The 17,383-nt window shown below is 36.2% G+C and overlaps 1 pseudogene; it reads left to right on the forward strand.

Annotated features, from left to right (window-relative positions):
* The window catches only part of LOC110220819 (eukaryotic translation initiation factor 3 subunit M-like), a 51,429-nt pseudogene extending 34,451 nt beyond the window's left edge, over nucleotides 1-16,978 (forward strand).
* Nucleotides 16,979-17,383: the final 405 nt, after the last annotated feature.

Below are 17,383 nucleotides of genomic sequence, written 5' to 3' on the forward strand. Positions count from 1 at the left end.
CATGATTATATGAAAGTATATTTCCTCTCCTCCCTCTTTCCTTTTTTCCTATACACACCTTTACTTCCCTTTTCTTTCTTCTCTCAGTAACATCATAACAGAGCCACAACACCTCTATGCCACCTCTTTGCCTATATAACTACCTATGATCTTTGCAGACATAAGGGTTTGAAAGGAAGCCTTGTTTCTTCTTCCTTGTTAGGATATAATCACTTTATTATTCTATAGCCCCCTTTCAAGGGTTCAAATGTGTTTATTTTCCTTGTTATCTTTTGACTTCTGTGTTTGCAATTCAAAACTTTTATTAAGCTCTGGTCCTTTCATTAAGGAATATTTAATGTTTTCTATTCCAGAAATTCTGAAAGTGTGGTCCATGGACCTTTGGGGATCCCAAGACCCTCTCAGGGGGTCCAGAAGGTCAAAGTTATTTTCATAATAATATTAACACATTACTTGCTTATGAAAATATTCCCTTTTCTAACTACATATCTACATGAGGCCAGATTTTCTTCAAATACCACAACCAAAGCAACATATTATAAAAGACTAAATGCAGAAGCACATACAGAAATGTATCTGTCTTCGATTAACCCAATCTGCCAAAATATATAAAAAAAAATAAAAACAATGACACTCTTCTCACTCTTTTTTTTTTTTTGTTTTGGAAAATAAGGGTTTTTTTATAGTAAAATATGTTATTTACATTAACCTATAAGCCATTTATTATTATTACTGTTAAGTGAATTAGTACATATTTAAATATGTTTTAATTTCTAATATCATAAATATCAACAGATATTTTTTCACATAAAACTTTGAGTTTTCAACATTTGATAACCATTGATACATTCCATTAATGGTCCATCTCGAACTAAGTTTGGGTTTTACTAAATAAGTCATTCTTGATTACAAGGTATTTTCTTCTGCCTTTTGAAATATCATATTCCATGACTGCCTTTCTTTTACATGGGTAGCCAACACATTTTGTGTGATACTCTCCCTGGATCTTTGGTACTTGACTTTTCTTGCTGTCAGTGTTTTTTTCTTTGACCGGGAAGCTCTGGATTTGGGGCATGACTTTTAGGAGAATTCACTCTGGAATTTCAGGAAATGACTGATGGATTCTTTCTATTTTTTTACTTTTCACTTTAGTTCTAGTAGATCTGGGAAGTTTTAATTTATGATTTCTTAAAATATGGTATCCAGATTGTTTTGGTCATGGTTTTCAAGAAATTAAATGATTCTTAACTATCTTTCCTTGACCGGTTTTCCAGGTCAGTTATTTTTTTTTATAGTGAAGACTTTATATTTTGATTTTGTTCTAATATTTGTATTGTCTCATGGAGTCATTGATTCCTCATTATAATTTTGAGGTAAAATTAATTGAATAAGATTTTCTCCCTTTTGTTCTAAGCTATTCTTCTTCCAGATATTTCCTTCAAAGTTCTGGTTTCACTTAACATTTTATTTTTATCTCTTCACTCATTTTTTTCAGGCATTCATAGTCCTTGTGGCTCAGTCATTTTATTTTTCTCTCAGAGGCTCTTATAGTTCTTACAGAGTTATTTTCTTTTTCCTGGTGTTCCTTTTGGGCACCTTTTACTCTGTAATATTTCTTTATAGTGTTTAATATCCTTTTCTATTTATTAACATCTTTAGCTTCAGTTCCTGTTTTCAGATTTTGTGCCAGAGCCAGGCTTCATCCTTTCCCATCATCTTGGATGGGACAGTCAGACTCTGGTCTTGATCTCTGGTATCTGGGCTCTTGCCTCTGACTTTCACCTTCCCTGGCATATCTGTGATCAGAGCAATGTCAAGTTTCAGATCCCTGTGGATCCCAGGTACAGAGTACTTTAGTCTTCAGGACCTACTGGAGTACCTCATGTCATACTGCTATTGACTTCCATACCCTCCTTGTGTGTCCTGGACACACTGAGATCTCCCAGCTCGTGTCTGTGGTGATAACTGCCAGAGCATTCCTATCTATCCTTCCTTGAAGTTTTATTGTCCCAGCACTCCAGGATGCCTTTCCCCTGGTACAAAGTGTTATGGGATTAATGGCCCTCTGGAGCATCATAGGTCAACTTGCTATGGATTTTCTACCCACACAGGACATTGATATCAGAGTGTTGCTTGTTACCATTTTCAAGGCCCTGGTCAGAGTGGTCAGAGCACTGTGGGTTCCTTAATCCTTTGGGGCTTTCCTTTTCACTTACTGTGGCTTTTCTTCTGCCTAGATAGAGGGGTCTACAAACTTTAGATCCCCCTGCTATGTCTTTGGCCCAGGCTCTGTCAAGCCTGCAGTTTGTTTACCTTGTCCCCTACTGGCTTCCCTGGTGCAAGGATCCTGTGGGCTTCTGGTAGTTTTTTTTTCCAGCACTTAACTGGATTAAAGTATTTTCTCTAACTTTTCTTTGAATTTCTTCAACATATTTGATTTGATACTATTTTTAGATCTTTGCAGGAGTCTATGTGGGAAAACTGAGCTCCTCTGTAACCTCTCATGGTCCCATTTAATGAGTTGTTTCCCCATCCTTCCATTTAGCTGCAACTTACTTCTTCCTTCTGGTTTTATATATATTGAAAATGTCAAGATGAACATGATTCAGTTTCTCTAGTTGTATGCATACTCTTTAGGCACTGGGGAAAGAATTTACATTTAGATTACCCATCATTCTTGAAGAAAGGAAAGAGACTACATAGACTGGGGGCCATTGTATAATTTTCTTTGTTTCATGGGTTGCTTTGGCCAAAAAATCAGGCCAATGTGTTGTTCAGAAATCTCTTAATACTTAGCTGAGTTGTAAAGCAGGCTTGATCTATCGCTAGGACCACATATAAAACCTTTCTGGCATGGTAGAGTGTTCCAGCACTTGTACTCCATTGACATAACCTTCAGTATATGTGGCTACCTCTACCACAACAATTAGGCACCAGAGATGGAAATGGAAATGCTTATTATATAAATATAATCTTGTATTTAAAGGAACAAAACTGTGTACTTAAAGGAAAATTTGAAATTTTTATTATACACATATAAGCCTTATATTTAAAGGAACACGTTTCCACAAGTGACAAAAATTAAATTCCCAAGATGGGCCTAGGCTGAGGGTAAAGGGGAGTTAAAGAAAGCAAGTGGGTAAACTTCTTCTGATGGGACTTCATTAATAAAACACAATGAGTGCATTTGGCAATGTCAGATGAATTTGATTAGTATGGAAAGTCCAACTACAAATCCAGAGTAGATGTTTTTGGCTTGAATTTTTTGCCCACATGGATCAAATTCACCAGGTATTTGCCAGTTCTTGGCTCTACTTTTCGTATTTAGCAGAAAGATACTTTTATAGGAAAGAGAGCTGAAACATGTCTATGATATGTTCCACTGTAGGGGAGAGATAAATAGTCCAGAAATAAAGACTATTTCCTGGAAGAAAAAAAAAACCTTTGAAAAAAAAATACTAGTTGTTTTGGTGTGAGGGACAAGTAAATCTGCCTGATCTCTAGATCTTCAGGATACTAAACTTGCAAAGAGGGTGGGTGAATACATCACAGAACATGAAGCTCTTTGCTCTGAAATCTATACTACCATCCACATTTAAGAGATAGAGAGACACAAATATAGCTTCTTTTGAGATCCATATTATTATCTATCCTTAAGCAAATAAAAGCAGGCATGGTCATAAAATGTTTCCAGAGAGAGTTATTTGTATATTATGACAGCAGTTACTTTTTAAAAATAGGCCTATTTGAGGATAAAAAGAGAAGAGAGTTCAATAATTAGTTACTTAAAGGGGGTAGAGAGGAGAGAACCCAAGACACCTCTAATGCTTTAAAAAAAAATGCTGTTTGGAGCTTAACCTTGGCTTTACCAGTTGAAAAAAATATATTTCTTTCACTTGCAGTAAAACTGTAAATGTAATATTAATGTGTACAAAAGAAAGGTTATGTATATATAAGTATTGCTATATTTCTCCATTCATTTAAAGGAACTTCTGGGCCATAAAATGTTTGCATTTTACTTTCAACCAATCAATCGTGTTGATCAGGTTTTTAGGTTTTTCTCTTTTTTCTGTGTTCAAGTAGATTTGTAACATTTTACTATCTCTAACATTTTTTCCTACCATCCCTATTAGATATGAATATTTGAAGATCTGAAACATTATTTAAAGTAGTTTCATTTAGTATTTTCTCTAAGATCAGGGATGTACAGCACTATAGTTGAGTGGCTTAATACTCTGCTCATTCCTTTGATATGAAGATCTGTTTTAAATATGTCTGTGGTGTACAAAGGCCCAAGTCCCAGATGGGAAATCTCAGCCAGACTCTAGTTCTCTTAAAGGAAGATGTCTTTTTATTTTCTTGTTAAAACTACCCTTCCTAGAAGACAAAGGTTTTTGGCTGGGGTTTTTAGGATTGTAGATAGAGGCCAATGAGGAAACCACAGCCTGCTGTCAACCCAGTCATGGGAATGATCCCTTCATTTCCTCTACTTAATAATTGTTTCCTATTAGGATTTCAAATCTGGCCATTGAGGATTGTTTCCCATTTTCTGACTGGTCTCCATACCTTTATGACATAGTGCTTCCAAAAATTTCTTCACAGAGGGAGAAGCTGAAGGGAAAATCATCCCAAACAATTCATCTCAGAAAAGAATGCTAACTTTAAATATGATTAGGGCTTCTTTTTTTTTTCCCCCTAGAAAGGTATCTACATTATGTAACTGCAATGGATTTGAAGACATTTATTTACTCTCATTATTATTATTGTCAACAATAATAATAAAAATAATAATTAAATAGTTCCTGATTAAATGAACAAGTATTTATTAAGCATTTACTAAGTGGAAGGTCAAATCCTGAAGCTGAAGCTTAAGTACTTTGGCCACATAATGAGAAGACAGGACTTATTGGAAAAAACGCTGATACTGGGAAAGATCGAAGGCAAAAGGAAAAGGAGATGGCAGAGGATGAGCTGGCTAGATAGAGTCATGGAAACATGAAACATGGAACATGAGCTCAGAAAGACTTTGGGAGATAGTAGAGGATCAAAGGGCCTAGTGTGTTATGGTCCATGGGGTCACAAAGAGCTGGACACACTCTGAACCACTATTAATCATTGGAAATGCAAATATTAGCAGAACAAAAGACAATCCCTGCCCTCAAGGAGTTCATATTCTAATGCCTGGTAGAATACACATGCAAGGAAGTTCACTGAGTGGGGTGCGGTGAGCAGAGGCACAGAGCTTGAGAAAATCGGAAGAGTTAGGAGTGCTGTCTATAGAGTAATGAAAACATAGTTGGTATGCATATTTTCCTTAGAATGAGTTTTGGGAGGGTCAATGGGGAAAACTCCCCAAACAATGGGAAAAGATGGGATAAAGGATACAAGTAGAGGTTGACATTAGTGTAGAGAAGAACCACCTCATTTTAGGAGACTGGAGCAAAAGAAGAGAAAGATGGCCATGTAAAATGATTTTGAGGTATGGGATACAACAAAAAACCCCTTGATTAACATTATTAAGGTTTTTTTAAAATATGAAATGTCCTAATAAGCCTTGTTTAACTTGCTCCATAAAGTATCTAGCATAGCATCACATTCATGTGCAGGTAGTAACTGACATAAAATGGCAGGCTAGTGCCATAAATATGGATACAACTTTGGGCCTGGAGTCAGGAAGACCTGAGTTCAAATCCTGTCTTAGACACTACTTATAAGAGACTCTAAGGAAATCACTTGATTTCTCACAGCTTCAGTTTCTTAATCTGTAAAATGGGGATAAGATTGTCTACATCACAGGGTTGTTATGAGGATTAAATGAATTAGTGTACATAAAGAACTTTGCAAAATTTAAAGTGCCATATAAATGCTAGCTACTTTTGTTGCACTTTAAAGTTTGCATATATTATCTCATTTATTCCTTAAAAACAACTCTGTGAAGTGAATACCACAGGCTTGGGGCCAGGAAGGCCTGGGTTTAAATCCTACTTTTAATACATACTGGTTATGTACAAGTCATTTATCAACTTAGTGAAAGTTGTGGAGTGATGGCTGAATTCCATTATAAAGGGAGTTTAATCATGGGGAATTCCCCATAGTGATCAAGTCACTGGTTGGGGTGTGTGTGTGTGTGTGTGTGTGTGTGTGTGTGTGTGCGCGTGCACATGCATGTGATTTCACAGATGAAAAAATGAAGACACAGAGATTGGCCAAGGCAATCAGCTAGTAAGTGCCTGAGGCTGAGTTTGAACCAAGGTTGCTCCTGAAGCCAAGTTCAGAACTCTTTTCAAACTTCCAAGTTAAACGTCCATAAGGCACCAGAATAAAATTTAGTTGAATGAGAATGCCTCTGGTGCTTACTCAACATACACACGTGCATACACACACACACACACACACACACACACGGGTTCTCTTATATTTGGAAGGATATGTTGATTGAGCTCCAATGGATTACCTTGGGAAAAACCTTACATTAATTCCATGGCCTAGTTTATGGTGACAACACCTAGGGCATGATCCACACCTGTGTATTTACAGGCCTTTAAAATATGGATAATTAATTTATTTTTTACTATTTCCAGGTAACCATCTTTAAAGTCTCTGATTAAATGGTGCACATTGAGCAAGTCAGACATAGTCTCTGAACTTTAAGAATTTTCTATTTAACTTGTCACTGAAACATGCCTTTTTGATCTGAATTTTTTGAAAGAACTTTCTGGCTTGATAACAGATTCAAAGAGACCTGATTGTATCAAATACCCCTGTAGCTTGGGCTGAAGACAAGGTCTCTTCCTTAATAAGACAGCATGTTAACCTTTGCTGCTAAATAGTGTCGTTCCTGTGGCTGTTTTTGACATAGGGACTAGAAAGTCGTTTCTGTAAACTTCATTTCATCAGCTTTACCCATGTACAGCTCTCTAAAGTTCTGCCTTCCACATCCTATAAAGCTATGCTCACCCTTAATTCTCTGCCTAGAAAGCATATTTCCCCCTCTGATTTGTAGATAACGTTCATAGTGAGTCACTGGGTTAAACTCAGAGCTATTTCTTAAGTGGAGGGAAGAGGAGGGGGGAAGAGCAGAGTCCATTTCCCACCCCTTTTGTGGGTCAAAGGATATTTTATTTTTACTCTCTTAGCAAAATCTACAATGCCGTAGCTTCCTGTTCGAAGAGGAGGTGAGAGGAATTTCCCAGCAGTGACAAAATATTTGGTTTAGTTGCACTGTTTGCACAGCATCCTGATGAAGCAAATGATAAATAATGGGTAAAATTCTCACTTCAGCCAGAACATTTATTGCAGTCTGAGGTACTTGAAAGAGGCTTTGCTGGTGATAAGTTAATAAATTTAAGACAATTCAAAAGAACTCTACAAGTGCCCTAGAGTGACTTAAAAAAAGAAAGTTACACTGAATGTACAGCCGCTTCTCTTTTTCTGCTCCTTAATCCAGAACTATGGCTATTACACTCAATGTTTAATGAACCCCTTAACTCCCAGATTGTGACTTTTGACCCAAGCATATCCTATGACAGATGGCTTACTAAAGCCCACTATATCAGCACACTTTCTTTAAACCTCATCCCATAGGAAAAGGCCTCCATATTTTTCAAGCAAAATTTGCTGTCTCCAATGATCCTGGCAAGTCTGTAGCATCTCAGACTTCCCCAGATGTTGTGTGATCTCATCTCTTATTTATTTCTTGAGTTCCTTGCTTCCCATCAAAGTCAAATGTCCTAGTCTAATATTTCCTGGCTCCTTTCTCATCCCTTTATGAAAGAACTGGGACATACATTCATTTTCCTCAAGTCCCTTGGTACCTCAACTCATTTCAAATTGCTGTTAGGCAGAGCAGATGATGCATTGCATTTTCTTTATTTAGTGAACGTCCAGTGGATACTGACCACATTTCTGGTGTTAATTTCTTTCAGTGCCTACCAGATTGGAAGAGAGGAGAAACTGCTTTGTTTTAATTCATTTGCTCTTGTTTATTCCCTACTCAAAATCAAGCTTAAGTAAATACAGTCTTGTTCCAGTTTTCATAGGCTCAAAAATTGAGAGCTTGAAGGGGACCTCCGAGGCCATCTGGTTCAACTTCTTCATTGTACAGATGAGGAACTGATTTCTACACAGCGTAAGGGATTTGACCAACATCACTCAGATAATTAATAATAGAAATAGGATTTGCACCTAGGTCCTTGACTTCAAATCCAGTACACTTTCCATTGTACCACTCTGCTTCAGACTTCTTGGCCGTAGCTAAACGGTGACATTTTGACATATATTTAAACAACTTTTGTTTTCAGTTTCAAATTCTATCTCTTTCTCCAACTACTCCACCACTCATTGAGAGGGCAAGAAATATGATATCCATTATACATATGAAGTCATGCAAAACATTAGCCATGTTGCAAGGGGGGGAAAGAAAACAAACGTTTCAATACGCACTCAGAGTTCATCAGTTCTCTGTCTGGAGGTGGATAGCATTTTTTTTTTATCATGAGTCCTTTGGAATTGTTATGGATCATTGTATTGACCAGAGTAGCTAAGTCTTCCACAGTTGATTGTCATTATAATATTGCTATTATTTTACAGTGTTCTTTTAGTTCTGCTCACTTCACTTTGCATCAGCTTATACAAGTTTTCCCAGGTTTTTCTGAAACCTCCACTTCATCATTTCTTATAGCACAATATTATTACATCAGAATCATATATCACAACTGGTTCAGCCATTCCCAAATTGATTGACATCTCCTCACTTTATGATTCTTTGCCACAACATAAATATTTTTGTACAGACACATCTTTTTCTTTTTTCTTTGATCTCCTTGAGGTATAGAACTTAGCAGCAGTATTGCTGGTCACAGGATATGTACAATTTTATAGTCCTTTGGGCACATTTCCAAATTGTTCTCCAAAATGGTTGGACTAGTTTCACCAACGGTGCATTAGTGTTTCTATTTTCTCACATCTCTTCAATGATTTGTCATTCTGAAGGACGTTATTTTGAAAAGTCTAAAGTTGGTTCCCCACTGCTGCATTGCAATCCTCTTACTCTTTTCTGATTAACTTTATCAAGCTCATGTGTGTAGCTACTCTATATCTTTTTCACTTTCCTGAAGCTCTCTGTCCACTCTCCCAGAAGATGCTTTTGCATTTTACTTCACTGAGCAAAGTGAGAACATCTATTCTAAACTTCCTTCTCTCCTCTACAACATATCTCAAAGCCTCTCCACATCTTTCTCTGCTCTTGTCTTGTTTGTTCCAGTTTTCAAGAAAGATGTGGCTCTTTTTGTCAAGGCCATACCCTCTACTTCTGTCCTCCTTTTCTATTTTTTAAAGGAAATTGCCTTATCAATCATTTCCTATCATTCATTTTTTTAAAAAAATTTTTACTTTTTTTGAGCTTAGCATCTATATCGTTTTATTTTATTTTCTCCCCATCTTGTCCTTCCACCACCCCAAGACGGCATGCATTCTGAATACCTCTTCCCCTAATCTGCCCTTCCTTCTATCTCCCCCTCCCCTTCTCTACCCCTTCTATTTTCCTATAGAGCAGAACAGATTTCTATACCCCATTGCCTGTATATCTTATTTCCCAGTTGCATGTGAAAACAATTTTTAACATTTGTTTTTAAAACTTTGAGTTCCAAATCTTCTCCCTTCCTCCCTCCCCACCTACCCTCATTGAGAAGGCAAGAAACTCGATACAGGTTATACATGTGTAGTCATGCAAAACACTTCCATAACAGTCATGTTGTGAAAAACTAACTCTATTTCCCTTCATCCTATTCCCATCCCCAACCCCCGTTTATTCTATTCTCTCTTTTGACCCTGTCGCTCCTCAGAAGTGTTTGCTTCTGATTATCCCCTCCCCAATCTGCCCTCCCCTTTATCATTTTGCCCCCCCCTTCTCCCCTATTTTCCTGTAGGGTAAGCCTATCATTCAGTTTCAACCTCTTTTTCTACAAGCTCTTTCCATACCACTTATGGATATACTCAGGTCTTTCTTATTAAAAAACAACCAAACCACTCAAATACATAAATAAACAGACCAAAAAAGAAAGAAAACCTCTTGCTTGTCCCTACCGTCCTCCAACCATATTCATATTTCTCTTTTCCTTTCGTTTCCAAGCTTCTTAAACTTTTTCCTCTTGTTGCCTCTATTTTCTCACTCCTCACTCACTTCTCGACTCTTTATGAGTGCCAGTCTCCCCACTCTACAGAAATGACTGTCTCCGGGTCTACCACCAAATTTCTTATGCACTAAATCTGATGGCCATTTCTCATTCCTCATCCTTCAGGGCTTTTCTGACCTTGGCTTGGCTTCTGTGATGCTACTCCGTTTCCATCCGTCTTCAATCTAACTGACCACCCCTTTTGAGTCTCCTTTGCTGGTCTATTATCTCTTTCCTCTTTCCATCCCTTGGTAATGGCAGGGGTTGTGTCCTGGGTCCTCTTGTCTCCTCTCTCTTGAAGATCTTATCAGTGTCTATGGTTTTAAATGTCATTATATGTATTATACGAATTCTAGATCTATATACCAAGCCACAAACTCTCTCCTGAGCTCTAATCCAACATTATCCATTGACTGTTAACTATCTCTGCCTGAATATACCAAAAGAATTATAAATGTGAAATTCAATGAAATAATGTTGACATTTATTAAATGCTTTCTCTATTCAAAGCATTGTGATAGGTGTTGATATACAAAGAGAAAGTGAAAAACAGCTCCAGTCCTCAAAAAGCCTGCATTTCACTGGAGGATACAACATGGATAGGGATGAGTAAATCGAGGATAATTTGAGGAAAGAGAGGCATTGATAATTGAAGGGGACTGTATAAAGTTTTGCACAGGACATGACACCCAGGCTGAGTCTTGAGGGAACCTCAGGATTCTAAGAGCTAAAGGTATGGAGGGAGTGTATTCCAGGCATGGAGGAGACCTGTGAAAAGGGCCAGAGGAAGAAAATGAGTGCTGAGTTTGGAAACAACAAATAGGATAGTGTAACTGGAACAAAGATCATGCAGAGTTTAGGGCTGGTTTTTTTTTTTTTGAATGAGGGAGACCTGAGCATATTTATAAGTCAGGGGATTCTATTAATCTATTATCTTATTAATAGATAAGAAAAAATAGGATGAGAGAATAGGAATTAATTGAGGGGTCAGTTTCCTGGATGTGGAGGAGACTGGAGGGTATAGGACCAAGGGCCCAAGTAGAGGAGTTAGAACTTCTAGTTCAGATAACAACATGAAAGGCCCTAGCAGAACCCAACTTTCCTGATGAACACACTAGAAAAGAGTTACAAAGGTCGCCTGATGAAAACATGTTTAAGAAGATAGAAAGAAAATCCAGTAAAGTAGTTCCATACAGTCCAAGGCTGCACCAGAAGATTTCAGAAGCCTGAATTAGTTAATTCAAATGCTAATTTATTTCAGCTCCATTCCTAGTCTCTTACCCGAGCTCTAATTCTGCATTAACAAGTGCCTATTGGATATTTCAAACTGAATTTCTCCTACACATCGCAGATTAGGAGCTTCCAGGCTCAGGAGGACTGTGAAGAGACAGATACTTATGACTGTATCAGAGGGTAGTAGGGGAGGAAGGGAAGAGTGAGCCCAGAGGGAGCGGTCCACCTCCCAATGGCCAGGTGAACTTGTGAACCTCAAAAAAAGTCAGAAAATCTGGAGCTCCAATCAACATCAATAACAGGATTTCCAAGCAGCAGTCACTGATGGCAGCATCTGCTTTGGGAGCTGAAAGACACACAGAGGACAATTTGACATGTTGAAAAAAGGCCGTTTCAGGACTGTACAAAGGCACTGATCTTTGGAGCCCAGCAGAGAGCTACACCTAAGAGGAAATTCATGACGATTCCAAGAAGAGAAAAAATACTTCCTGTAATTAAGAGCTGAGTTCACTCTTTGTCTACATGAGCTCTCTGTGTTCGAGCCCACTTTTCCCAGAGACCTTGGGAGTGTGCCTTCAGTTCAGGGAGATGTTTCCGTAGCTACTGTCTTTGCTCTGCTTTCTCAGTAAATTCTCTCTTAACAAAGGTAATTAAGAATGGCTTATAATCAATGGGAAGCACACTGGGGCATGTTGGTGACAGTATCAGACTCCCAATCCCTCTGAGTTACACCATAGAATTCTTAAGGTAGCAATTAGCCACCTGCTGGGCATCCTGCCTAACATTTAAGTGGAAGTTGGGAAAGTGATCCCATAGTGACTGCCGCAACAAAGAAAAACAAGTGAAAACACTAGATACAGTGGTTACAATTGACGACGTATATAGCGTCTTGCTGTTTTTAAAGCCTATCATCATTTTTTAAAATCATCTTGAATTTGGCTTCTTTTCAGTGATTTCTTACTTATATTGCTGTAGTAATTGGATGTATTCTTCTTATGGTTCTACTTATTTTACTCTGCATCAATATATAGAAATCTCATGTTTCTCTGAATTCCTCATAGTGTCATTTGTTACTAATAATAATATTCCATTACACTTAAAAATCATTCTGCCCTCCAGCCTTTCCACAATCAATAGGCAGCAACTTGTTTCCAGTTTTTTTTTCTGCCACAAAAACTGCTGCTATGAATATTTGGGCATCTATTGGACCTTAGTTTCTATCTTTGACTTCTATGGTATATATGCCCAGTAATGGGATTGCTAGGACAAAGGGTATGTACAGTAAAGTTCCTTTTCTTACATAATTCCAAAGGCATATCCAAAAAGTTTGTATCATTTCAGAACACCACTCAAAATGGATTAATACACTTTCTCACAGTCCTTTCAACATTGACTAGTCTCATTTTTGGTGATTTTTGCCAATTTGCAGAGGGAAACCTTGGCATTTTTAAAATTTGCATTTCTCTTACTATTAGTGATTGGAACCAGATTTTAAAGTGCCCATTGTTTGTGGTTCTTTTCTTTTCTTTTTAAAATAGTTCATGTCCTTTGGCCGCTTTCCTATTAGAGAGTAGATCTTGGTATTACATATTTTCATTACTTTCCAATATTTCTTGATTCTCATACCTTTATTGGTGACAGTACAGATGCTTTCCCAATCTACAGTTTCTCTTTTTTATTTTACCTTCATTGATTTTATTTATGTTGAATTATTTTGATTTTATACAATCAAAATTATCTATCTTGTCTTTTATGTCCTCGTATCGTTTATTTAGTTAATAATTTTTCCTCTAGCCATAAAAAGGTGTCCTTTTCTCAATTTATTTTTGTCAGGTTCATATATTTCATTTTTTTAAAACTATCAAGCATTTATTCTTTTCTCCCTCCCACTAAAGACAAAAAACAAAAAAAAAAACAGGACTTATAACAAGCATGCATAATCAAGTTACACAAATTTCTACATTGGCCTGCCCCAAAATGTTTCTCATTGTGTATATTTAGTCCATCACTTCTTCATTTATTTTTTTTTCCTAATTCATTTTGATATGTGACATTTAATGTGCAGGTTGTATAACCATTTTAAGTTTTTTGTGTATGGTGTAAAAAGCTGGTCTCAACCTGACACTTGCCAAACCGTTTTCTAGTTTTCTAATTTTTGTTAGAAGAGATGTTCTTTCCATTAATAATTTATATTTAGGAGTGTAACCATTACTGTCTGCGGTTTTAATTGATTCTTTTTCTTCTTGATTATTTTAAGGTTGCAATTTAAACATTTTTATCTAGTGTTTTTGACTTACCAATGCAACCTAAAGACCCTTAGGATTTACCATAGGCTGAACACTTAGGACTTCTGGGTGTTTCCATGTGCCCTACAGCTGAGCTGCTTATTTGTGCTGTCTCTCCCAGTAAAAAAAGTGAGCTCCTTGAGAGCAGGGACTGTCTCACTTTTTTATTTGTTATCTTCAGTCTTTGGCATGCAGTAAGTACTTGATAAGTGCTGCTTGGTTCATTCATTCACTTTTCACTGCATGCTCAATCAGTTTTACCTTTTCCTTTTTTTCTTTTCTTTTTCTGTAATATAAGTATTTGGAGATGTAAATTTTTCTCTGATCACTTTGGCTGTAGCTTCTGTTTTGATGTACTGTATCATTGCTCTAATTTCTAATGCAACGATTGTTCATATGATTTGTTTGTTAACTGGCGTTATTCAGGATGGGATTACTTAGTTTGCTTTTAGTTCTATATTTTCACATTTTATTGTGCTTTGGCCTATAAAACGTGTGTTTATTGCACTTATCATTTTGCTTTTGCTTATGATTCCTTTATGCCATAGTATATGATTGAGTTTTGTAAAAGTACTTCAGAATATTGAGAAATATGTTTATTCTATAATGTGATCGTTGAGAAGCCACAATAGGTTAGTACATCTATTATTCTTAGAAATATTTCATTTTTTCTTTCTTGTTTATATTTCTTCTAGATTTGTCCATCACTGAGGAGGAAATATTAAAGTTTCTTACAATTGCTTTTGTTAATAATTAATGTCTTTTTTACAATTCACCTAGCTTTTATTTTAAGAACTTAAATTCTCTGCAAATTAGTGCATGTATATTTTATATTGTTATTTTTCATTGTCTCTGGTGCCTGCAATTATTACATAATTTCTTTTTTTTTGGTCTTTCTTGATGTTATCAATTATTATTTGTGACTGATCTGAACTCATGATTGTAATTTTTGTCTTTTTAATGTTTTCTGAATTATAATAGATGTTTTGTTATCCTCTCATTTTTACTTCATATAGATCTGTTCCATTTTTACTTTAATTTTGTTATAAATATAAAATTGTTCCTTTGTTTTGATAAAATTATATCTTTTGTTTTTGTATCACCTCTGTTTCCAATTACATACTTCCCCTATCCACAGAGCCATTTCCTTGAATGAAAAATTTTAAAAAGAGAATAAAAACCATCAGTTCAATAAAATTAACCAACAAAGCAACTTAGTTTAAAAACAAACATTATGTACCCAAAGTTTTGACTCTCTGCAAAGAAGTGAAGAAGGTGCATTTTTTTTTATCTTTTCATTAGGACTAAGCTTATATTGGCCATTTATTATAATTATATTTATATTATATTTACACAGTGTTCAGGGTTTGTTGTTATTTCCAATTAAATTGTGGATACTATTTTCTTGGCTGTATTTACTTAGTTTTTCATTAGTCCATGTGCTTTTCATGAACCTTCGTGTTTTTTCATTTTCGTTGTTTCTTATAGTTCAGTACTCTTACATTATATCTACGTACCACAATTTTTAAAAAACAATTCTGGCATTCAGTGGGCGTGTGCTTTGTTACCAGTTCTTTGCCGCTAAAGACAAAAATAAACACTATAAACATTTTAGCATATATTTTCTGTCTTTGATATACTTTGCCAATGATCTGTAGCTTATCAGTTGGATATTTGGATCAAAGGGTATGTCTATATATTTTAAATGTATTTCATGTATATAGCAAATTATTGGATCTTGTTTTTTTTTAATCCATACCTTCAGTTTCTTTCTTTTTATTGGGAAATTTAATTCACTGACATTTAGGGTTAAATTGTTTTTTAAACACGCTCTCTTCTATTGAATAATATATATCCACAGAAATACATGCATATATACATATATGCGTGTAATTCCTTTCTTTCATAAATCAGCATCAAATCTCCATGATTTTCTTTGTTTACACTCAACTGATCATGTTCTTTTTCCTTTAACACCCCCTTATTCCCATATCCCCCAAGTGTTGGAACTTGTTGGAATTATTATTCTCTCTCTTTTGGTTTATTTTACCATTCCCTTTTCTAGGTAAAATGAACGTGGTGATGGAGCAATGAGTTGAGACCACTGCAGTGCCCAGTTTTCACCATGAGCATCCTGGCTTCACTGACATCATTGAAAAGGACCAGGCTACAGAATTTTGAGCTTACCTGAAAGCTAAAGGAGCTGAAATCTCAGAAGAGAACTTTGAAGGCAAACTCCATGTAGATTTAACTCATAACATTGAAGCATGTGATGTTTGTCTAAAAGAGGATGATAAAGACATCGAGAGTGTGATGAATAGCATTGCATCCCTCTTCTTGGTCCAAGAGCCTGATAAGCAAGAAGCTTGGATTGAAAGCCTGTATGAAAAGCTGGTTAATTTTGGGAAAGTTAACATCCATCCCTGTGGCTTCAGTTGTTGAGCAATCATTTCCAAGAAATGGATAAGAACGCTCATGCGAGATATACAGTCTATTGCAGTTTTATTAAAGTAGCAGCATCTTGTGGTACCATCAAATATTTTCCAACTGAACTGGATCAAGTTCAGAAATTTATTTCTGACTGGAACCTCAGCAATGGAAAAAAATACCCATACTCCTTTGAGGCTACTTTATGAAACATGTATGGACTGCAAGAAGAGTAACACTTTTCCAAAGTCAGAATAGAATTTTTAGGATGTTACCCAGAATTCAGTGCTTTTCAGGCTTGGGTTGATGCCCACAGGTATATTGCAGGGCCATAGAAAGATCCAAACTGATTCCTTTTGACCACCTTCTTCCCTTAAAACCAGTCAAGTATTTGGAAGGGTAGATTATCCATGATCATTTAACCATTTTCATGAGTGCTAAATTGGCATCATATGTTAAGCTTTACCAGAATAATAAAGACATCATTGATTCTCTTGGCTTGCTGAATGAACAGAATACGGCAAAAAGGAGACTACTTACTTTTATGGGAATGGCAGTAGAGAACAAAGAAATCTTTTGACACAATGCAACAAGAACTTTTGGAACTGATGGTGTGGAAGCATTTGTTAATGATGCTGTAAGAACTAAGATGGTCTACTGCAAAGTTGAGCAAACACAGAAAAAGTACTTGTCAGTCATAGTGCACACTGGACATTTGGAAGATAGCAGTGGAAACAACTGTGGGACACACTGACTGCTTGGAAGCAAAACTTGAACTGAGTGAAAAGCAGCCTTCTCAGTCTTTCTGATACTTTGAATTTTTATGATATTGTTCTCTTTGGAGAAAATTCTAAATCATAACAAAACATTATATAACAAACAAAAAATGAATGAGGTGACTAGTCTTCCTTGTTCACACACATACCTCATTAATTTTTCTATTTCAGTGGCATTAATTTTTAATACTCCTTTACAAGAAATGTTTTCATTTCATCCCCCCTTGCTCTTTCCCCCACTTTTTTTTGTTCCATAGATCCTTTAGCCCTCTGACACTCTCTTTGCCTTATCAATGTTTTTCAGACGAAGTGTGAAGTCTTTTGTTCTTAATAAAAAATTAAATGATAAACAAAAACATGATCCTAATATATTTATGAATTTATGTAGTAGTAGTCCAATGAACCATTTCGTTTCTTTCCTTTACATTGCTGACCATTTTTTAGCTTTCTTCTATTTCTTCAGTTTGTATGTTTAATACCCTACTTACCT

Source organism: Phascolarctos cinereus, unplaced genomic scaffold, assembly GCF_003287225.1.
Source record: "Phascolarctos cinereus isolate Bilbo 61053 unplaced genomic scaffold, phaCin_HiC Scaffold_2;HRSCAF=192, whole genome shotgun sequence".
Lineage (NCBI taxonomy): Eukaryota > Metazoa > Chordata > Mammalia > Diprotodontia > Phascolarctidae > Phascolarctos > Phascolarctos cinereus.